The sequence below is a fragment of the Aquarana catesbeiana genome, linkage group LG01 (assembly GCF_042186555.1).
Source record: "Aquarana catesbeiana isolate 2022-GZ linkage group LG01, ASM4218655v1, whole genome shotgun sequence".
In the NCBI taxonomy this organism is placed as follows: Eukaryota; Metazoa; Chordata; class Amphibia; order Anura; family Ranidae; genus Aquarana; species Aquarana catesbeiana.
The window spans coordinates 364,604,362-364,628,492 of NC_133324.1; positions in this window are offsets into that span (position 1 = coordinate 364,604,362).

Below are 24,131 nucleotides of genomic sequence, written 5' to 3' on the forward strand. Positions count from 1 at the left end.
TAGGAGGGCTTTGGACCTGGTTCCCCTTGATAGTTCAGGTAAGTTGCGGCCGTAGCATTGTCTGAACAAATCTGGACTTCTTTGTCTATGATAGTGCTTTTCGAAGGCTTTTAGAGCTTTGCCCACTCCAACCACCAAACAGGCAATCAAGCAATCAACCAATAGTACCTATCATGCTGATTGAAAATATTCTGCCAGACTGCCTGATTAGTGAGAGGAAACACCACTAGAGAAAGAAACATCATAAACCAAATACAGTATCTCAAAAAGTGAGTACACACCACACATTTTTTGTAAATAATTTACGATATCTTTTCATGTGACAATACTGAAGAAATGACATTTTGCTACAATGTAAAGTAGTGAGTGTACAGCTTGTATAACAGTGTCAATTTGGTGTCCCCTCAAAATAATTTAACACACAGCCATTAATGTCTAAACCGCTGGCAACAAACGTGAGTACACCCATAAGTGAAAATGTCCAAATTGGGCCCAAAGTGTCAATATTTTGTGGGGCCACCATTATTTTCCAGCACTGCCTTCTTGGGCATGGAGTTCACCAGAGCTTCACAGGATGCCACTGGAGTCCTCTTCCACTCCTCCATGACAACATCACGGAGCTGGTGGATGTTAGAGACCTTGCGCTCCTCCACCCTTCATTTGAGGATGCCCCACAGATGCTCAATAGGCTTTAGGTCTGGAGATATGCTTGGCCAGTCCATTACCTTTACCCTCAGCTTCTTTAGCAAGGCAATGGTCGTCTTGGAGGTGTGATTGGGGCTGTTATGTTAGAATACTGCCCTGCGGTCCAGTCTCTGAAGTTAGGGGATCATGCTCTGCTTCAGTATGTTACAGTACATGTTGGCATTCATGGTTCCCTCAAAGAACTGTAGCTCCCCAGTGCCAAAAGCACTCATGCAGCCCCAGACCATGACACTTCCACCACCATGCTTGACTGTAGGCAAGACATACTTGTCTTTGTACTCCTCACCTGGTTGCCACCACACACGCTTGAAACCATCTGAACCAAATAAGTTTATCTTGGTCTCATCAGATCACAGGACATGGTTCCAGTAATCCATATACTTAGTCCGCTTGTCTTCAGCAAACTGTTTGCGGGCTCTCTTGTGCATTATCTTTAGAAGAGGCTTCCTTCTGGGATGACTGCCATGCAGGCCAATTTGATGCAGTGTGCGGTGTATGGTCTGAGCACTGACAGGCTGACTCTCCACTCCTTCAACCTCTGCAGCAATGCTGGCAGCACTTATACGTCTGTTTCCCAAAGACAACCTCTGGATATGAGGCTGAGCATGTGCCCTCACTTACTTTGGTCAACCATAGCGAGGCCTGTCCTGAGTGGAACCTGTCCTGTTAAACCACTGTATGGTCTTGGCCACCGTGCTGCAGCTCAGTTTCAGGGTCTTGGCAAGCTTCCTATAGCCTAGGCCATCTTTATGTTGAGCAACAATTCTTTTTTTCACATCCATAGAGAGTTCTTTGCCATGAGGTGCCATGTTGAACTTTCAGTGACCAGTATGAGAGAGTGAGAGCGATAACACCAAATTTAAAACACCTGCTCCCCATTCACACCTAAGATCTTGTAACACTAACGAGTCACATGACACCGGGGAGTGAAAATGGCTAATTGGAACCAATTTGAAGATTTTCACTTAGGGGTGTACTCGCTTTTGTTGCCAGCAGTTAAGACATTAATGGCTGTGTTGAGTTATTTTGAGGGGACAGCAAATTTACACTATTATACAAGCTGTACACTCACTACTTTACATTGCAGCAAAGTGTCATTTCTTCAGTGTTTGCACATGAAAAGATTAAAAAAAACAATAAAATATTTACAAAAATGTGAGGGGTGTACTCACTTTTGTGAGATACTGCAATATATATATATATATATATATATATATATATATATATATATATATCTCTATCTATCTATCATTTACCAGCTCCTTCCTTTTCCGAATAGACAGTGTCACTGACAAAATCCAACAGGTCTCACGCATGTCACCGCCAGGCTTTACCTCTACGCGTTACACCACCATCCATGTGGCTTCATCTCTGGTATGGAAAAGTGTAATGCGTGAGACCTGTTGGATTTTAAATATGTTATATTCTGTCTTTTATTGAAATAAATGTGAGTTTAATAGATGAAGCTGGGTGGGGGAGGTTTATTCCATTTAATACCTGGTACTGCACTATTGGAGGCACTTTATATTTTTGCATGTTGGTCTGGAGTTGCTAATGATCATTACAGAGGTATTCTTTAAAAGGAGAAGTATACGAGGTGCAAAGCATGTTTGATCCCTGGAGGACCGTGGTTGGAACCATTAAAGATCAGTGTGGAGCCTTTTTCCTGATGGGAATTATCATTAGTTGTGAGCGAGTTTGACCCTTTCGGGGTCTAAGAAGGAGGGGTGAAGCCATTTTACCCAGTGAAGGGAGCACTAGTCACAGATTGTTGGTTTATCTGAGAAGCACTTTTTTCTCACAGTGGAATTTGAAGCACACTCTATATAAGAAGATTTTGTGCTCCAATTAACTTTCATATACACCGTATTTATCAGCGTATAACATGCACTTTTTACCCCTGAAAATAGGGGGAAAATCGCAGGTGCGCAGGGCCGATCCTAGGGTCACAGACGCCTGGGTGCAGAAATATTTCTGGCGCCCCCACGTGGGTGTGGTCATCTTACCAACTCCTCCCCTTTACAAATGTTACTATGGCAACGACTCAAACACAGAGATGCTCCCCTAAGAAGTCTTCATTACCCTAGGATCTTCCCATGATCTTTTAACAATAAAGAAAATACAGGAAGAGAGTACACTAATGAGACCTGGAGGGGAGTCTCTCTGATGCACACAGAGGGCTGTCTGTTAGAGAGTCTGTTAGAAAGAGTCCCCAGACATAATACAAGAGACGGTCAGAGACTGCAATCATAGTACAGGAGATGGTCAGAGACTGCAATCATAGTACAGGAGATGTTCAGAGACTGCAGACATGTTACAAGAGATGGTCAGAGAATGCAGACATGTTACAAGAGATGGTCAGAGAATGCGGACATATTACAGGAGATGATCAGAGACTGCAGACATATTACAGGAGATGATCAGAGACTGCAGACATAGTACAGGAGATGGTCAGAGACTGCAGACATACTACAGGAGATGATCAGAGACTGGAGATATAATACAGGAGATGGTCAGAGACTGCAGACATAGTACAGGAGACAGTCAGAGACTGCAGACATGATACAAGAGATGGTCAGAGACTGCAGGCATAGTACAGGAGATGATCAAAGACTGCAGACATGATACAAGAGATGTTCAGAGACTGCAGTTCCTGTGGACGTTAGTAGATAATGGCCGATCGGCCCTCTCACCTGACCCAGCAATACAGCAACAACGGTTCCTCTGATCAGGAGTCAACTCACTCTGAATTGCCCATGGCGAGTCTGCTGAGTAGCACCCAGATCTGTATTCTAGCAATGACTCCATTCCTTTCTCCGCCAAGGATGGCGCCAGGCTGTGTGGCTTTCCCTCTGGTGGCACAGGTCAGCGGGGTTCTCTCTCTGATGGTGTTCCCTCAGCACTGTCCTCTCCCTCTGGAGTCCTGGGTGTACTTCCCTAAAAGCTTTCCCGGACTCCTGGCTCTCTCTCTCTCTCTCTCCCATTCAGCTGAGCATGCTGTGCGAGCTACAGTTTCCGTGTTACAGTGGGGCTGCCAGTCCTCGGGACTACATGTCCCACAATCCTCCTCTTTGCTCCTTTTTTTTCTTCCCTGGCCGATATGAAGGCGGGGGAAGAAACAAAGTAGTAGAGCAGCGCACGCGAAGAGGGAGAGGGGTGTCACCCGGTGCGGTAAAACATGGTATCACCCCCCTCCGCCAACTATAGTCGCCCCTCAGTACAGATCCCCTCCACTAAGTATAGACCCCCCTCCGTCAGTGCAGACCCCCACTAAGTATAAACCCCTCCCTCAGTATAGACCCCCCATCAGTATAGACCCCCCAGGACAAAACACCCCCTCTATCAGTATAGACCCCCCTCAGGACAAACCAACCACTCCTCCATTAGTACAGACCCCCCTCAGGACAACCCAACCCCCCTCCATGAGTAGAGACCCCCTAGAACAAACCACCCCCCCTACATTAGTACAGAACCACCCCTCCTCCATTAGTACAGATCCCCCCTGAACAAACCACCCCTATCCATTAGTGCAGACCCCCCTCAGGACAACCCACCCCCCTCCATTAGTACAGACCCCCCAAAACAAACCACCCCCTCCATTAGTACAGACCCCTCTAAAACAAACCACTCCCCCTCCATTAGTACAGACCCCCAGAACAAACCACCCCCTCCATTAGTACAGACCCCCCAGAACAAACCACCCCCTCCATTAGTACAGACACCCGGGACAAACCACCCCCTCTCCATTAGTACAGATCCCCCGGGACAAACCACTCCCCCTCCATTGCAGCCGCGCCGTGGAGAACTGAGCGTGTCAGGCTTGGGCAGCAGGCGGGAGTTACACAGGAGGAGGAGAGCTAGAACACGTCGGGAACGGACCGCCCCCCCCCCCCGTGACGTCACTGCGCAGCTGGTCTCTCTGCACACAGAGACACAGCCGCTACGATCTGTGGCTGGTTCCGCTCTCCTCCTCTGACAGGAGGAGGGAGGTGGGATGGGCTTCGGTAAGAGACACAGCGATGGCAGCGGCTGCGGTGACCGGTGGAAAGAGCCGCCTACTGACATGAAGAGGAGGAGGAGGGAGGGGAGCACTCTGGCGCTTCAGCGCCCCCACCTCTGTGGCGCCCGGGTGCAGTGCACCCCGTGCACCCCGGCCAGGACCAGCCCTGCAGGTGCGTGTTATAGGCTGACAGCGTACCTCGGAGGGGGAAGGAGGGGGACAAGTGCCGGTGGAAATCACAAAGCCGTCATCTCCTCTCCACTTGGCTCACACGTCACACACACACAGTCCCGCCTCCGCCAATGGCATTGGACCAGTATTCTGTCTATCACAGGAGCTGGTCCAATGGCGGAGGCGGGACTGTGTATGTGACTGCCGACTGAGAACCGAGGAAACAGACGAAGGCTCTGTGTTTTCATATGAGAGATGGTGAGCTGCATCGATGGGGAGATAGGCACAGAACAGGCTGCACTGAAGCTGCAGTTGGGCACCGATTAGGCTACATTGAGGCTGCAGATGGGCACTAATCAGGTTGCATTGATTCTCACTGACCATTATTTTGCTTCAAAGTGGTTTATTTAAAAAAATTGTTTTTTTTTCCTGAAACATCCCTCTTAAATTGGGGTGCATGTTATACGCCAGCGCATGTTATACGCTAATAAATACGGTATTTGATATTGGACTTTTCATTTTTTCAGCACATACATTCATTGCACATCAATATTGGATTTGTTTACATTTTTTACTTGAGAAGCACTTTTTTCTCACAGTGTAATTTAAAACACATTCTATAATAAGATTTTTTGTTTCAATCAACTTTTATACATTTACTATTGGATTGCATATTTATTCAGCATATGCGTTTATTGTAAATTATTGCATTTATGTATTATTTGTCAGATTGCAGCAGCGCTACCACATTCTTTAGATATTCATTCATTGTTTTGTGATAACATCCTGGTGATAGCAGCAGCTAGATTTGTTGCACATGGTTTATGTCACACAGTTTCTGCGTTTATTTGTACTTTTATATTCACACACCACTAGGTGGCAGCACACAACTACCACATATCTTATCACCTATATATAAATGCTACTTCAAAAAGAGAGCCATGTCATACTTATGGTTCATGCCTGTGGGAATCCTTGTATGGAGGTTAAAGATCCACCAGACCCCCCTTTGAAAAAGCTTCCAGTGAATGTCACCCCCTCTTGGAGAGCCTCTAAACTTTTCAAAACCATAGAAATTGACAGAGACAACGTTACTGAAATGAATATGTTTAAATTGCTTAGAGACAATAGACAGACCCTTGTCTCTAACATAGGAAACTCTGTGATAATGTTCGCTGATTCTAGCCCGAAGCGAACGTGTTGTGCTTCCCACGTATTGTAATTTGCACAAAGTTCACTCTATGGCATAGATAACATTAGAAACTGGTCCAGGGACTCAATCTTTTTGTACCAAGAGGAAACGTGGAAAAATTGAAGGTCTCTTGAATGTAGTTGTGCCTGAACAACTGCTGGAATGCTGGCTGACATGAGCTACAGGACCCTGAGGATCCCTCCCTCCTGGAAATGAGGGGGCTCCCATCAGCTTTTGGATGGCCGTGACTACTTTCTCCACCTTCTCCCTTGAGAGGAAGAGCTTTTGTGCCCATGAGTCTACCCGAAAGCCTAGATAGTTTTGGACCTGAGCTTGTTCCAGGGATGATTTCTCCATGCTCACCAGCCAGCCCAGCATTTGCAGGACTGAAACTACCTTTTAGGTATCGGTTTCCACCTGAGCGGCTGATGGCCCAAAGATCAGCAGATTGTCCAGGTAAGGTATTAGGGCTATTCCCTGGAGATGTAGGTAGGCTACTGCCTCTGCCAAGATCTTTGTGAAGATCCTTGGACTTGCCACTAATCCAAAGCAGAGTGCCCTGAACTCCCAATTGAGAACCCCCTCCTGGGTTACCACTGCAAATCTCAAAAAAAGCCTGGTGTTCCGGGTAGATCGGAACATGCATGTAGACATCTTTGAAATCCAGGGTAGTCAAAAAAATGTCCTTTAACAGGTTTTTGCGCACAGAGTAAATACTCTCCATAGAAGACCTCTTGTATTCTAGGAATTTGTTTAAGTTCCTAAGGTTTATGATAAGGCGGTATTTCCCTGAGGGTTTGGGTACCATGAAAACATGGGAGTAAAAGATTTGGTATAGTTGGCTTTTTGGTACCGAAACTACCACTTGTTCCACCAGTTCCTGAATCCCTTCTAGTAGGGCCTTCTTTTTTAATGCATCCTTGGGAGGATGCGTTAACGTAATCAAAGGAGGGGGTTTTGATGAGAATTCTAGGCGGTAGCCTCCTCTGATAAGTTAAGTAATGTACGGACTGTCTGAGATTTCCTCCCATTAGGAACTGAAATGAGAGAGCCTGCTCCCCACCTTGATTCTGGCTTTATTTAGAATCTTTGGTATTTGGGATAAGAGAGGGGAAGAGTAAATTACCCCTTTGCCTACCTCTGCCAAACCCCCATTTCCTATTGTGTTCTTTCTTGGCTTTTTGCTGATTCTGTCTCGATGGGCCACGAAAAAAAATTCAGTATTTTTCCCATTTGGGCTTTACAGGAAATTTCTTCCCTTTCTCGGAAGACCTGGCCAAAACCTTATCCAGGCCTGAGCCAAACAGCAAGGACCCTTCAAAGGGATAATCACGCAGTTTAGCCGTTGAAGTGTGATCATCTTCCCTGGCTTTAACCCAGATGGCCCTCTTGGCCAAGTTAATAAGGATGCCTGTCTTAGCTGTGGCTTTCACTGACTCAAGTGTCGCATCTGCCAGGAAGGCAACAGCCTTCCTTTTAACTGCAAGGGAATCCAAAACTTCCTGAAACGTATTACCCTGTGAGATGTGTTTAGTAAGTCTCTATATCCAGAAGTCTGCATTCCTGGCAACGCAGGTAGTGGCTAATGCTAGGAATTTTTACACCTCTTCCTCCTTAAAGGGCAACCTTCTTTTCCACACCTTTGGTCTGACCAAACTCCTTTCAGGCACCTCCAACTCTTGAAGAATTAAATCCTTCAAAGACTGGTGTAGGGGGAATACCTTTGATTGATTGGTTCTTAACAAACTTCCTGTACATCTTATCTTGTGCTGAAGTTTCCTTGGTTGATTCAGGGTTCTCTTCAGTGGCAAAAACCACTTGAAGGAGTTCCTTCAAGTCATCCAGGCCAAAGAGATGTCTGTTTAACTTGGTCTCTTCTGCCTCACTATCCAGATCCACCTTGTCCTCTGAGCTGGGCTCAGATTTTGCCTGACTTTCTGCTTCTTCTATTTCTTCCTCTTCCCTAGCCTGAGCCAGAGGAAGTCCCTGAGAGACTGGCAAAAAGACACTTGGCCCTGACTTGGAGAGTAAGCTCTCCTAAGAGGAAGGGCCTCTCTAAAGGGTGGGCTCCTCTGGTTCTGCTACCTGGGGTGAGATTACAGAGGTACAAAATTACTAAATAGTGGCTAACATTTCCTCCAGATTTAAGGAAATCCTTCATTAATCCTGGGGCCTCTTTCCCAGACAGTTTGTTAATACACCTGTCACAAAAAAGCTTGCTGTGAGACTTAGACAGTCTTTCCCCACAATTACCAATTTTGTTTAGTGGAGCTAGTGCTACCGGATGTAGAGGGTGATTTGTCAGAGACCTCCTGGTTTCCGCTTGGGGAATCTACAAAAGAAGAGGAAAACAGCCAAACATCACTCTTCTTGCCCCCTTTCTCTTGGCTGCAGACCCGCCCCTCCCACAGGAGAGCATGGGAGTCTACCCGGGACTACTAAAAAGCCTGCTGGTGTTGCCCCCCCCATAAAGCAAAAAGGCACTTACCAGACTCCGGCTTGCTCTTGCCTGCAGCCACCTGTGCTGCCTTTCTATCCTTCTTCCCCATGAGATGGGTCTGGCAGGCTTCACGCTCCTTCGCAGCTTCTCAAAAAACCATCTATTCCCCACAGCCATGTGGATCCGGTGTTTATCTGCACTGTATGCCTCTTCCGGGTCACACTGTGCCCTCTCCGCCTCTTCCCTGCTCTGGCCAGAAGTTCCAGTTTCAGAAAAAGGCTTGGTGCGCATTGGTTCCTCATCTCATTGCTGCTGGCATCACCGGCCGGCCCTTTGCAGCATGGAGCTCGCTTAGTGTTGCCACCTCATCCCTTTAAAACTGAACACATATTAATTACATAGGCTCTGTGGCTGATTAACCAGTTGCCGACCGCCGCACGACGATGTACATCAACATAGCGGAACGGGCAGGCAAAAGGGCTTACCTGTACGTCCTTGCCTGCCCGCGGGTGGGGGGTCCAATCGGACCTCCCCCGGTGCCTGCGGCGGTCGGCAAATCTCCCTCGGCGATCGGTGGTGAGGGGGAGGCCATCCATTCGTGGCCCCCCCTCGCGATCGCTCCCAGCCAATGGGATCATTTCCCTGCCTCTGTATTATACACAGAGGCAGAGGAAATGATGTCATCTCTCCTCGGCTCGGTATTTTCCGTTCCGGGCCGAGGAGAGAAGACTGTAATGTGAGTGCACCAACACACACACAGTAGAACATGCCAGGCACACAAAACACCCCGATCCCCCCCCCCGATCGCCCCCTGATCCCCCCCCAATCATCCCCCCCCGTCACAAACTGACACCAAGCAGGTTTTTTTTTTTTTTCTGATTACTGTATTGGTGTCAGTTTGTGACAGTTACAGTGTTAGGGCAGTGAGTGTTAGCCCCCTTTAGGTCTAGGATACCCCCCTAACCCCCCCTAATAAAGTTTTAACCCCTTGATCACCCCCCGTCACCAGTGTCGCTAAGCGATCATATTTCTGATCGCTGTATTAGTGTCACTGGTGACGCTAGTTAGGGACGTAAATATTTAGGTTCGCCGTCAGCATTTTATAGCGACAGGGACCCCCATATACTATCTAATAAATGTTTTAACCCCTTGATTGTCCCCTAGTTAACCCTTTCACCACTGATCACCGTATAACCGTTACGGGTGACGCTGGTTAGTTCGTTTATTTTTTATAGTGTCAGGGCACCCGCCATTTATTACCGAATAAAGGTTTAGCCCCCTGATCCCCCGGCGGTGATATGCGTCGCCCCAGGCAGCGCCAGATTAGCGCCAGTACCGCTAACACCCACGCACGCAGCATACGCCTCCCTTAGTGGTATAGTATCTGAACGGATCAATATCTGATCCGTTCAGATCTATACTAGCGTCCCCAGCAGTTTAGGGTTCCCAAAAACGCAGTGTTAGCGGGATCAGCCCAGATACCTGCTAGCACCTGCGTTTTGCCCCTCCGCCCGGCCCAGCCCAGCCCACCCAAGTGCAGTATCGATCGATCACTGTCACTTACAAAACACTAAACGCATAACTGCAGCGTTCGCAGAGTCAGGCCTGATCCCTGCGATCGCTAACAGTTTTTTTGGTAGCGTTTTGGTGAACTGGCAAGCACCAGCCCCAGGCAGCGTCAGGTTAGCGCCAGTACCGCTAACACCCACGCACGCACCGTACACCTCCCTTAGTGGTATAGTATCTGAACTGATCAATATCTGATCCGATCAGATCTATACTGGCGTCCCCAGCAGTTTAGGGTTCCCAAAAACGCAGTGTTAGCGGGATCAGCCCAGATACCTGCTAGCACCTGCGTTTTGCCCCTCCGCCTGGCCCACCCCAGCCCACCCAAGTGCAGTATCGATCGATCACTGACACTTACAAAACACTAAACGCATAACTGCAGCGTTCGCAGAGTCAGGCCTGATCCCTGCGATCGTTAACAGTTTTTTTGGTAGCGTTTTGGTGAACTGGCAAACGCCAGCGGCCTAGTACACCCCGGTCGTAGTCAAACCAGCACTGCAGTAACACTTGGTGACGTGGCGAGTCCCATAAGTGCAGTTCAAGCTGGTGAGGTGGCAAGCACAAGTAGTGTCCCGCTGCCACCAAAAAGACAAACACAGGCCCGTCGTGCCCATAATGCCCTTCCTGCTGCATTCGCAAATCCTAATTGGGAACCCACCACTTCTGCAGCGCCCGTACTTCCCCCATTCACATCCCCAACCAAATGCAGTAGGCTGCATGAGAGGCATTTTTATGTCCTCCCGAGTACCCCTACCCAACGAACCCCCCCAAAAAAGATGTTGTGTCTGCAGCAAGCGCGGATATAGGCGTGACACCCGCTATTATTGTCCCTCCTGTCAATCCTGGTCTTTGCATTGGTGAATGTTTTGAACGCTACCATTCACTAGTTGAGTATTAGCGTAGGATACAGCATTGCACAGACGAGGCACACTTTAACAGGGTCTCCCAAGATGCCATCGCATTTTGAGAGACCCGAACCTGGAACCAGTTACAGTTATAAAAGTTACAGTTACAAAAAAAGTGTAAAAAAAAAAAAAAAACACAAACAAAAATATAAAATAAAAAATAATAGTTGTCGTTTTATTGTTCTCTCTCTCTCTATTCTCTCTCTCTATTGTTCTGCTCTTTTTTTACTGTATTCTATTCTGCAATGTTTTATTGTTATTATGTTTTATCATGTTTGCTTTTCAGGTATGCAATTTTTTATACTTTACCGTTTACTGTGCTTTATTGTTAACCATTTTTTTGTCTTCAGGTACACCATTCACGACTTTGAGTGGTTATACCAGAATGATGCTTGCAGGTTTAGGTATCATCTTGGTATCATTCTTTTCAGCCAGCGGTCGGCTTTCATGTAAAAGCAATCCTAGCAGCTAATTAGCCTCTAGACTGCTTTTACAAGCAGTGGGAGAGAATGCCCCCCCCCACCGTCTTCCGTGTTTTTCTCTGGCTCTCCTGTCTCAACAGGGAACCTGAGAATGCAGCCGGTGATTCAGCCAGCTGACCATAGAGCTGATCAGAGACCAGAGTGGCTCCAAACATCTCTATGGCCTAAGAAACCGGAAGCTACGAGCATTTTATGACTTAGATTTCGCCGGATGTAAATAGTGCCATTGGGAAATTGGGGAAGCATTTTATCACACCGATCTTGGTGTGGTCAGATGCTTTGAGGGCAGAGGAGAAATCTAGGGTCTAATAGACCCCAATTTTTTCAAAAAAGAGTACCTGTCACTAGCTATTGCTATCATAGGGGATATTTACATTCCCTGAGATAACATTAAAAATGATAAAAAAAAAAAATGAAAGGAACAGTTTTAAAATAAGATAAAAAAGCAAAAAAATAATAAAGAAAAAAAAAAAAAAAAAAGCACCCCTGTCCCCCCTGCTCTCGCGCTAAGGCGAACGCAAGCGTCGGTCTGGCGTCAAATGTAAACAGCAATTGCACCATGCATGTGAGGTATCACCGCGACGGTCAGATCGAGGGCAGTCATTTTAGCAGTAGACCTCCTCTGTAAATCTAAAGTGGTAACCTGCAAAGGCTTTTAAAGGCTTTTAAAAATGTATTTATTTTGTTGCCACTGCACGTTTGTGCGCAATTGTAAAGCATGTCATGTTTGGTATCCATGTACTCGGCCTAAGATCATCTTTTTTATTTCATCAAACATTTGGGCAATATAGTGTGTTTTAGTGCATTAAAATGTAAAAAAGTGTGTTTTTTCCCCAAAAAATGCGTTTGAAAAATCGCTGCGCAAATACTGTGTGAAAAAAAAAATGAAACACCCACCATTTTAATCTGTAGGGCATTTGCTTTAAAAAAATATATAATGTTTGGGGGTTCAAAGTAATTTTCTTGCAAAAAAAAATTATTTTTTCATGTAATCAAAAAGTGTCAGAAAGGGCTTTGTCTTCAAGTGGTTAGAAGAGTGGGTGATGTGTGACATAAGCTTCTAAATGTTGTGCATAAAATGCCAGGACAGTTCAAACCCCCCCCAAATGACCCCATTTTGGAAAGTAGACACCCCAAGCTATTTGCTGAGAGGCATGTCGAGTCCATGGAATATTTTATATTGTGACACAAGTTGCAGGAAAGAGACAAATTTTTTTTTTTTTGCACAAAGTTGTCACTAAATGATATATTGCTCAAACATGCCATGGGAATATGTGAAATTACACCCCAAAATACATTCTGTTGCTTCTCCTGAGTTCGGGGATACCACATGTGTGAGACTTTTTGGGAGCCTAGCCGCGTATGGGACCCCGAAAACCAAGCACCGCCTTCAGGCTTTCTAAGGGCGTAAATTTTTGATTTCACTCTTCACTGCCTATCACAGTCTCGGAGGCCATGGAATGTCCAGGTGGCACAAACCCCCCCCAAATGACCCCATTTTGGAAAGTAGACACCCAAAGCTATTTGCTGAGTGGTATAGTGAGTATTTTGCAGACCTCACTTTTTGTCACAAAGTTTTGAAAATTAAAAAAAGAAAAAAAAAATTTTTTTTTTGTCCTTCTTCATTTTCAAAAACAAATGAGAGCTGCAAAATACTCACCATGCCTCTCAGCAAATAGCTTGGGGTGTCTACTTTCCAAAATGGGGTCATTTGGGGGGGAGGGTTTGTGCCACCTGGGCATTCCATGACCACCGAAACTGTGATAGGCAGTGAAGAGTGAAATCAAAAATGTACACCCTTAGAAATCCTGAAGGCGGTGATTGGTTTTCGGGGCCCCGTACGCGGCTAGGCTCCTAAAAAGTCCCACACATGTGGTATCCCCATACTCAAGAGAAGCAGCAGAATGTATTTTGGGGTGCAATTCCACATATGCCCATGACCTGTGTGAGCAATATATCATTTAGTGACAACTTTGTGCAAAAATAAATAAATAAATAGTCACTTTCCCGCAACTTGTGTCAAAATATAAAATATTCCATGGACTCAACATGCCTCTCAGCAAATAGCTTGGGGTGTCTACTTTCCAAAATGGGGTCATTTGGGGGGGGTTTGTGCCATCTGGGCATTTTATGGCCTTCAAAACTGTGATAGGTAGTGAGGAGTAAAATCAAAAATGTACGCCCTTAGAAATCCTGAAGGCAGTGATTGGTTTTCGGGGCCCCGTACGCGGCTAGGCTCCCAAAAAGTCCCACACATGTGGTATCTCCATACTCAGGAGAAGCAGCTAAATGTATTTTGGGGTGCAATTCCACATATGCCCATGGCCTGTGTGAGCAATATATCATTTAGTGACAACTTTTTGTAATTTTTTTTTTTTTTTGTCATTATTCAATCACTTGGGACAAAAAAAATGAATATTCAATGGGCTCAACATGCCTCTCAGCAATTTCCTTGGGGTGTCTACTTTCCAAAATGGGGTCATTTGTGGGGGTTTTGTACTGCCCTGCCATTTTAGCACCTCAAGAAACGACATAGGCAGTCATAAATTAAAGGCTGTGTAAATTCCAGAAAATGTACCCTAGTTTGTAGGCGCTATAACTTTTGCGCAAACCAATAAATATACACTTATTGACATTTTTTTTACCAAAGACATGTGGCCAAATACATTTTGGCCTAAATGTATGACTAAAATTGAGTTTATTGGATTTTTTTTTCCGTGTATAGCGCAAAAAATAAAAACGGCAGAGGTGATCAAATACCATCAAAAGAAAGCTCTATTTGTGGGAAGAAAAGGACGCAAATTTCGTTTGGGTACAGCATTGCATGACCGCGCAATTAGCAGTTAAAGCGACGCAGTGCCAAATTGGAAAAAGTGCTCTGGTCAGGAAGGGGGTAAATCCTTCCGGGGCTGAAGTGGTTAAGGTGGTAATTAAACTCACTTGTTGCCCTATCTGCATTAAATTAGCTTCAGAAACTGTGTAATTCATATGTGTTTGGGTTTAAAAGGATGAGGTGGCAACCCTAAGCTCGCTGCATGCCAGGGGGGGAATCTGGAGGAGAGCCACGCTGCTGAGCAGTGTACAGTGGCAGGGAAACACCACACTGTGCCCCTCTGCCTGTACAGCAGAATGAAGTGGCCTGTGAGAAACTCTAAGGCATGCAGGTTAGTGCGGCCCTCACCGGCGTTCCTAAACCTGGCTCACAGGGACACCATCCAACTCTCTAGGTCTTCTGGTCAGAGAAAAAAGAAAAACATTTAGCTGTGGGAGAAACACAATTAATACTGAGGGACAAGGAGAAAGGTGGGGCCTTTTAAACAGCTGTAAACTGATTGTGTTTTTTGTATCTGGCTCTGATACTAGCCGGTACCTCACCAGTGACTGACCTCACCGCACGTCCCTGGCTTTGACAGTCTTTTTAATGCCCTGTACACACGGTCGGATTTTCCGACGGAAAATGTGTGATAGGACCTTGTTGTCAGAAATTCCGACAGTGTGTAGGCTCCATCACACATTTTCCTTCCAATTTTCAGACACACAAAGTTTGGGAGCAGGCTATAAAATTTTTTGACAACAAAATCCATTGTCGGAAATTCCGAACGTGTGTACACAAATCCGATGGACAAAGTGCCACGCATGCTCAGAATAAATAAAGAGATGAAAGCTATTGGCCACTGCCCCGTTTATAGTCCCGACGTACGTGTTTTACGTCACCGCGTTCAAAAAAAAAAAAATCGACAACTTTGTGTGACCGTGTGTATGCAAGACAAGTTTGAGCCAACATCCGTCGGAAAAAATCCTATGATTTTGTTGTCGGAATGTCCGATCAATGTCCGACAGTGTGTATGGGGCATAACAGTTATTTCCTTACCTACAGACTGCGCTATTATTACAGGCTGCTTGAAGCAATAGGCTGATCTGTCTAAGCTAGCACTGCAGTAAGGCAGGCCCATACATGGGTCAAATTTCGAAAAAAATAATTTTCTTTTGAAAATCTTATCTAAGAATTTTCATTCGAATTTCACACCATTAGTTGACTGCAGCAACAGCCAATTTTGTGCGGCCATCAAATTTGAACAATCGGGCATGTTGGAAATTTTTTGAAAAACAAACGATTTTCTAATCAATGATCTTGCGAGAAATGTCATCGAAAAAGAAATGCGCATGTGCAAGAAAAGAAAATTCCCAGAAAGAAAAGAAGATTCCTTGCCATGAAAATTATTTTCTGTAGCAACAGGAGGTGAAATTGAGGGCTTGGTTGGTTGAATTTCGAAATCAATGGTGGCATTATCGGATCACAAAACGCACTAAATTTCTGATTTTCAAAAGAAAATTCTTTTGAAATTCGACCATGTATGGCCAACCTAAGGATACTGTGATGTTGACCGTATCTCCCTTTGATATGCCTGTGCTATCAGCAATGGCTGGGACATTCAAGTGTGGGAACTGAAACGATGGGTGGCTGCAATACATCACAGTAGAGCAGTATTTCAATTAACATTTTAGACACGTTAAGAGTTTTATAAATTGAACATTCATGATTGACAATTGATTTATGATAGGGATCACAAAATAAATAAAATAGTTTTTAGGTTGCCTGGAGTTTAGCTTTAACTACTTGCATATGAATATAAATGGACGATAGACAAACAGGTTCTAGCAGCAGTGCAAACACACTGTATTAACAGATGCCACAATTGTTCATTCCTGCAAATAATAATTTCCTGGTAAAAAAAAAGAAGGTTTCTGACTGTACCCCTAGACCAAAGGAGGCTCAGAAGTTAAATGATTCGTTCTCTACAGAAAAATTGTAAAGGTGACTTAATACCAGACCCTTACCACCGCCCCTGTTCCCTTGCAAATTATGTTGCTGACCAATCAGAAGCTATCTGGTCCATTGGGGATATCAAATCCCTGCACCGGTGGAGAGGCTGTGGAAGCTGCGATAGCAAATGATCGTTGTAGGTGAGCACAGCTGGGATGATAGGAGATGTGTGGGGGATCTGGCCAACTAACTCTTTAATTCCAGGTGAAATTTCATTGTGCGCTCATTGAAAACAAAATGTTATCTTGGTTGGAATAAATAGGGAAAGCATCTAAATTCTTCATTAAAAAAATAAAAAATGACAAATGTTCATCATATTTACAACATCATGTGTAAGGCGGTTAAGGCCCCCTAGGTGGGCTAGCATTTTAACTCCAGGTGGAATACTGGAAGGCAAGAAAACTTCCCACTGCTCACTGAAAATATGAATACCGTCCCTTAGCATGCACTGCTGGCAATAAACATCCAGTAACACAACTCCTGTATTAGAGTGCCCCCAATCTGGATGAAGGAGCAGCAGAGACACTTTTGGACAGCAGTATTGTCAGTCTGGGGGAAGGGGTGTGTAAGCACCCCTATCAGTGTTATATGGTTTGTCTCAACCCTCTAATTGTTACATCTACAGGAAAGCTTGTTCTGGTGAAAAAATGTCTTACTGGCCAGATCACCAGGGGCGGCCTGTGCATTGTGGGTGCACAGGCCAAGCCCCCCCTAATCCCCTGCCGCCGCCTCCCTATCCATGCTCCCATCCCCTTTCAGGAAGCATGGACTCCTATGGCAGCGTGGGAGGGGTGTTTTTTTTTTAAGCACCTGATTACAGCCAGAGGCTCTAATAAGCTTCAAAAAAGGGTGGGCTCGGGGCACAGAGAGTGCGCCCTGATCCCACCCTGTTATGTGACCATAGCAAATTAATCTTCCCTATTTTTACACCACTGTGCCTCCCCACCAATCAGGAGGCAGGTCAGTGAGACCTGTTTCCCAATTGGCCAAAGCCCCGGGTATCCTATTGGATGCCCAGGGCTTTGGCGGAAGAGACACACGGGAGAAAGCTGGAGGATCGGACTCCTCCACCGCCGCTGCTGCCCACACTAAGACACAGGAGGAGAGGACCCAACAGCCGGTAAGTGCTGGACCTCCTCCCGTGAGGGGGGCAGTACTGCCAGTGTGCATGCCCCGCGCCCTGTGGAATGGAGGAGGAGACGCACGGGAACCATGGAGGATGCAGGAGCCATCACCTGCCCATCCCACAGCTTGTTGCCATCACCCAGATGGGGTAAGTGCCGGTCTGATGGCGGGCGAGCGGGGGGTGGTCACAGTGGCTGCATATTATGGGCACAGAAGCTGCATATGGTGGGCACAGAAGCTGCATATAGTGAGCACAGAGGCTGCATATGGTGGGCACAGAGGCTGCATATGGTGGGCACAGAGGCTGCATATGGTGGGCACAGAGGCTGCATATGATGGGCACAGAGGCTGCATATGATGGGCACAATGGCTGCATATGATGGGCACAATGGCTGCATATGATGGGCACAGAGGTTGCATATGATGGGCACAGAGGCTGCATATGATGAGCACAGAGGCTGCATATAAAGGGCACAGTGGCTGCATATGGTGGGCACAGTGGCTGCAATTGATATTTTTTTTAGATCATTTTTAACTTTGTTAGACAAATAAGGGTTCTGTCTTATAAGCATTACCAAACAAAATCCATTTTGAAAACACTATGCTTATCTTTTTAGAAGTTACCTTCTCTGTCCAATGCTTGCGTGATCCCATTGAAGGGAATAAAATTAGGGAAGTCACTATTCCTGAATTATTTTTAAAAGGTGAAGGTTTGGGGCTGTCCTCCTGGCTTCCCTAGATAGATATTGACCTGGAATACGTTTGCAAAATGTGTTCATACAGGGCATCCAAAAACTCCTCAGGAGTAAAGGATGTACTATTAGACCTACAGTATTTATAGCCAGCCGACTTCTCCTCCCCTGCAGCACGTGACCACAGCCTATAAAGGAGGCCCACCCCCTGCCAACACCAGTTCGGGATTGGTCAGGGCTCCCACATGTGCTGCCTGCCACTCCAGCGCTAGGCCCAGCCTCTCTTCCAGAACATTCTCTCTGGAAGCAGGGGAGGCACCTCAGAACTGAAGTACAGGTGATCACACCCACTGCTACTCTGACCACTCCCAGCCCCCAGATCAAAACAACTAGCTTGCAGCATAGGCCTGCCGAAATTTGCCTGTGCTGAAATAACCTAGTAAAAATAACCCTTACTAGCACCTACCTTCTGGTAGAGAGTGCTACAGTAGTTATGGCCCTGAAAGGGATCTCACTTATGCAGTCCATACATAGACTGAATTCCTTTCCTGCAACCATGGGTTGCAGGAAAGAAATGCGTTAGATTCCCCCATCAACACAGTCAGTGTTGACAGAGGAATTCCGCTGTTGAGCCATTGTATTCTCCTGGAGGGGGGAAGCTGTCCCAGCCTAGAGAAGACAGTGATTATTGCTAGCAGCTATAACAGCCACTGACCATAATCGCATGTAAAATCCGGCAGGCTGGTTGTACCCAAGTTCATCAATCGATCAACTTTGCATATTCAGCCTGCCCATACCATGTGCATGGTTCAAAGCTCAGCCGGTTCAGCAGGATTGATTAACTTGGGTACAACCAGCTTGCCGGATTTTACAAACGATTATCATGAGTGGCTATTAAGCAGGGTACACACGGGCCGAATGTCGGGAGTCATTCTGCCTGTGTGTATGTCTGTCTGTTCGACCGGTTTCTGTTGGACGTGCATGCTGGAAAACCATCAACCGACCGATTCCTGATCAGCACTCTCAGTCAATGGTTGTGAGCACCGATTGGAGTGTTCTGGCAGGGGGGGTCTTCCCCCTGTCAGAGTACAACAGCTCGGGGGGGGGGGGGGGATCACTACACTCTCTGACCACTGGGTTGTACAAAATAAAATGGGTTGTAGAGTGTACTCGGCTTATAGTCACTAGCAATAATCACTGTCTTCTACCCACCCACCCCTCCCCCGCTGGGAGAATACTATGACTTGGTGGGAGGGAGTTCCCTGTCAACACTGACTGTGTTGATGGGGGAATCGATTCTTACTGTCTATGGCTGGGCTTATTGTGTTACATGTGATGTGTGGACAAAATTAATAGTAACTATATACAGTATTGTATATTGGAAGGCTTCTATACATACAACTTTTTGAGGCTTGACCTACTGCTTTTCTTGGTAAACATTTGTTTTTACAAGTGCACCTATACGGCTTGAATCACCTTATAGTGGCAATAAACCCAAAAACAAAAATGTATTAAATTGCAGCTCACCATTTCTAAGATGTTATGGCTGCATTCATTTTTTTTCCCATTTATTTTCTTTTGGGGATTCAGCCAGTAAGTCTGTTGTTTGCCAACTTTTTTTAAATGATCTATCTGTCCAGACAAAATACCAGTTACAGGGATGAGACAAATCATTTAACACTGACAGGGGTGCTTACAATGGTAAACTTTTAATCATTTGTGTAAAAATATTTCCCCAAAATCCCTGAATGAATCAATATTTCACTGGTAAGGGTTTACATATAGAAAATATGTAATACACTTTCTTTAAAACACAATGGGGTTGATTTATTAAAACTGAATAGTGCAAAATCTGGTGCTGTTCTGCATAGAAACCAATGAACTGGGTCTTGCTTGTGCTATTTTTCCCATATTTTCCATCAGGATAGGTTAGAGTAGTTTATAACTGAAATATGCGTTTTTGTATTGAATAAAGTAAGCCAACGCCAGCTCAATTTTTCATGCAAATTGTATGGGCAGGCTGATTGTACCCAAGTTGATCAGTTTAACTTGGGTACAACCAGCTTGTTGGATTTTTCATGTATTTATTGCCAGTGGCTATAGCCGCTATCAATATTCACCCATGGTTGCAGGAAAGAAAACTGTACCATCTATGGCCAGCTTAAGCATGGTGCAAAATAATATTGCTTCTAAAGGACTGTCTTCAGTCCTATATTGAGCACAGCTAAAATAAATAAATAAATAAATAAATAAAAAACTGCAAAAAAAATAAATAAGTAACTTGTGTAACTGAAACCTAATGAGTTGGAAATTCAAAAGCAAACTATTATTACAAAGAATCAGGTTGACCAAGTTGAAAGGGGATCTGAAATTAGTTATACAAGTATAAGCTTTATTTATTAGCATTTCAGCAAAACTTCTTCAATAATAAAAATCATAAAAGCTCTGAGAGCACTTCATCTCACCTCAATTGTTCACATAATATGGACTTCAGTTTGTCACCATAGCAATGTTTGACACTGAGATTGACATCTTTAATAAGAAAAACAATGGCTTAAAAGAGAAGTAAGGGATTTATTTATTTTTTCAGTATCATACTTACCTAGGTGGATGCAGCATTGGTCTGATGCTGCATCTGTCTGACACCTCTACACTGAGAACTGAGCGATCGAACATCACCACTGGCTCGGTTCTCACAGCTTCTCCACGCTCACTGGAGCGCTGAGCTGTGGAGGAGTGGGGAGCGTCCGTCTCAGGCTCTTAGCGTCTCACTAAGAGGCTGAGACGGGTTTCAGTCCAGGCACATGGTAGATCCAGACTTTATTGTCGGGATGACACGGTGCCTGGACTGATTTCTGTGACGTCAGCCAACAGTGGACTTCAGCCCGCTTTCTGCTGAAAACGGGTCACAGGAGTGCAAAACAGATTATACTCCTGTGATCCATAAGGCCCCTTTCACACTGAGGCGGTTTGCAGGCGGTATTGCGCTAAAAATACCGCCTGCAAACAGCCTCCGCTGTTTGTTCAGTGTGAAAGCCTGAGGGCTTTCACACTGAAGCGGTGCGCTGGCAGGACGGTGAAAAAAGTCCTGCAAACCGCTTCTTTGGATCGGTGAAGGAGCGGTGTATTCACCGCTCCTAAACCGCTCCTGCCCATTGAAATCAATGGGACAGCGCAGCTATACCGCGGCAATACCGCTGCTATAGCCGCGCTGTACAAGGGATTTTAACCCTTTTTCGGCCGCCAGCGGGGGTTAAAACCGAATACCGCTGCAAGAATGACGGTACAGCAGTGCTAAAAATAGCGCTGTTGTACCGCCGACACCCCCACCGCCCCAGTGTGAAAGGGGCCTAAGGGAAGTACAGCCAAACGAGCTCAGGCGGGACTTCTCCTTTAAACAAAAAACTGTCACCAGAAACTTCTTATTTGGGAATTGCTAGTTTGCCTGCCTGGCTGGCTGTCTTGTTGACCTTCCCGCCTGCACATTTTAGTACACCCATAAGAAATATGCAAGTAAGCCTTTCTTGTGACTTTTCAAACTTTTGTATTAGGCAATTTATATTTTTATTTTGGGTAAAGTTAACACCACTATAATTTATGATTAGGTGTCCTTATAGAAAGATTTTTACTCCTGTTCTGGTGGCACTCAATTTAATTACTGGAGTTGTTTGTGATCAGGACAATCAGAGAGAATGGGGACAAATAACAGCAATAAGAACCTCACCACTCTAAAAAAAAAATAAATAAATATATGTTTATTTGTTAAAGGTAAGTACCTTTTTAAATGGTGATGTCCACCACTCCTGCTGCTCACTAGGATGTCTGACATGGTGGAAAATTATTGGGACATGACTCCACCACATCCAAATATACAGTGGGGACGGAAAGTATTCAGATCCCCTTAAATTTTCCACTCTTTGTTATATTGCAGCCATTTGCTAAAATCATTTAAGTTCTTTTTTTCCTCATTAATGTACACACAGCACCCCATATTGACAGAAAAACAGAATTGTTGACATTTTTGCAGATTTATTAAAAAAGAAAAACTGAAATATCACATGGCCCTAAGTATTCAGATCCTTTGCTCAGTATTTAGTAGAAACACCCTTTTGATCTAATACAGCCATGAGTCTTTTTTGAGAAAGATGCAACAAGTTTTTCATACCTGGATTTGGGGATCCTTTGCCATTTCTCCATGCAGATCCTCTCCAGTTCGGTCAGGTTGGATGGTAAATGTTGGTGGACAGCCATTATTAGGTCTCTAAAACCTTAAGTACAGCAGAAAATTTGTTGTAACCTTGACCAGATCTGTGCCTTGCAACAATTCTGTCTCTGAGCACTTCAGGCAGTTCCTTTGACCTCATGATTCTCATTTGCTCTGATATGCACTGTGAGCTGTAAGGGTCCTTTCACACAGGACGGATCCAAGATGATCCGCCCCATAAATATCCGCGTGCGTCCACGGAGCGATCCCCGCTGAGCTAGCAGATGACAGGTCTGTCTCTGCACACTGTGCAACGACGGACCTATCACAGTGCTGCTCTCCCCTATGGGGGATCGGATGACGAAGGACTGTAGAGTCCGTCGTCACCCGATCCGATCACGGATGGAAAGGTAGGTTTTTCCTCCGTTACACTTTTTCAGGTCGGAGCGGGTCGGATGTCAGCGGACATGTCACCGCTGACATCCGACGCTCCATAGAGGTCTATGGAGGGTCCGCTCAGGTCCACCTAAAAACCTGACAGGCGAACCTGAACGGATCGTTTGTCTGAAAGAGGCCTAAGGTCTTATATAGACAGGTGTGTGGCTTTCCTAATCAAGTCCAATCAGTATAATCAAACACAGCTGGACTCAAATGAAGGTGTAGAACCATCTCAAGGATGATCAGAAGTAATGGACAGCACCTGAGTTAAATATTTAAGTGTCACAGCAAAAGGGTCTGAATACTTAGGACCATGTGATATTTCAGTTTTTCTTTTTTAATAAATCTGCAAAAATGTCAACAATTCTGTGTTTTTCTGTCAATATGGGGTGCTATGTGTACATTAATGAGGAAAAAATGAACTTAAATGATTTTAGCAAATGGCTGTAATATAACAAAGAGTGAAAAATTTAAGGGGGTCTGAATACTTTCCGTCCCCACTGTAGATACAAAAAAAACAAGACAGTGTGATCATGGACTTTAAATTGGTAGCCACCAGTTGACCCAAATGAAAGCGAGAGCACCTTAAGTGGCAGACATGGTACAACGCTCTCGCAGTGTTTTGGGACCTAATGGAGACCCACAGCTGGTCTGCACATGCAAGGAACTCTCCCATCTACTACGTGTGCGTAAACATACCATTGGTCTCAGCCAGATCCGAAATACTTAGAGATGTCTGCGGTTGTGTGGAATCTTGCAGTGCATACCATGCTTTTTTATTCTCATACAGTGACAGTTAGTAGATGGAGGGAATTAAATTTTAGGTAGCGAGGGAGAAATTCATCTGTAATCTCATTCAATGTAGTCTAAGTGTCTTTATGTAATGTTTTTTTGTCTTTTAAGGTAACACCAACCAAGTACACTCTGCCATAAAGATTGCATGGACATTCCCCCCCCCCGGTATGCAAATTGGAGTCCCATTGAAAGGCAATTTCACCACAACATAGTTGCTGTTTGTTTTTAGATCATGCTGTATAGCTAGATTTTTCTATATTTTTTCTGTATGCATTTTACATAAACAGCTGATAAGTCATAGTTACAGAGCTTCCCTGGCAATCAATCCTTGTACTTGTATTGTAAATCAAGAAAAGGGATCATAAAACGAAGAAGCAATATTCAAAAGTGGAATGCACTAAGTATACAAAAGATGTATGTATGAACAGCAAAATAAATAATGCTAGCCAACGTTCATAACATCTCTTTTAAGGAAGCCAAATGTTTACATGACCTAAGCATATTAGAACAAGGAATATTTCATCAGTATATTTTAAGCCGTCTTTTTTGCTTCACATTTGTAAAAAGGTGAGAGGTATATTACTTACTGGA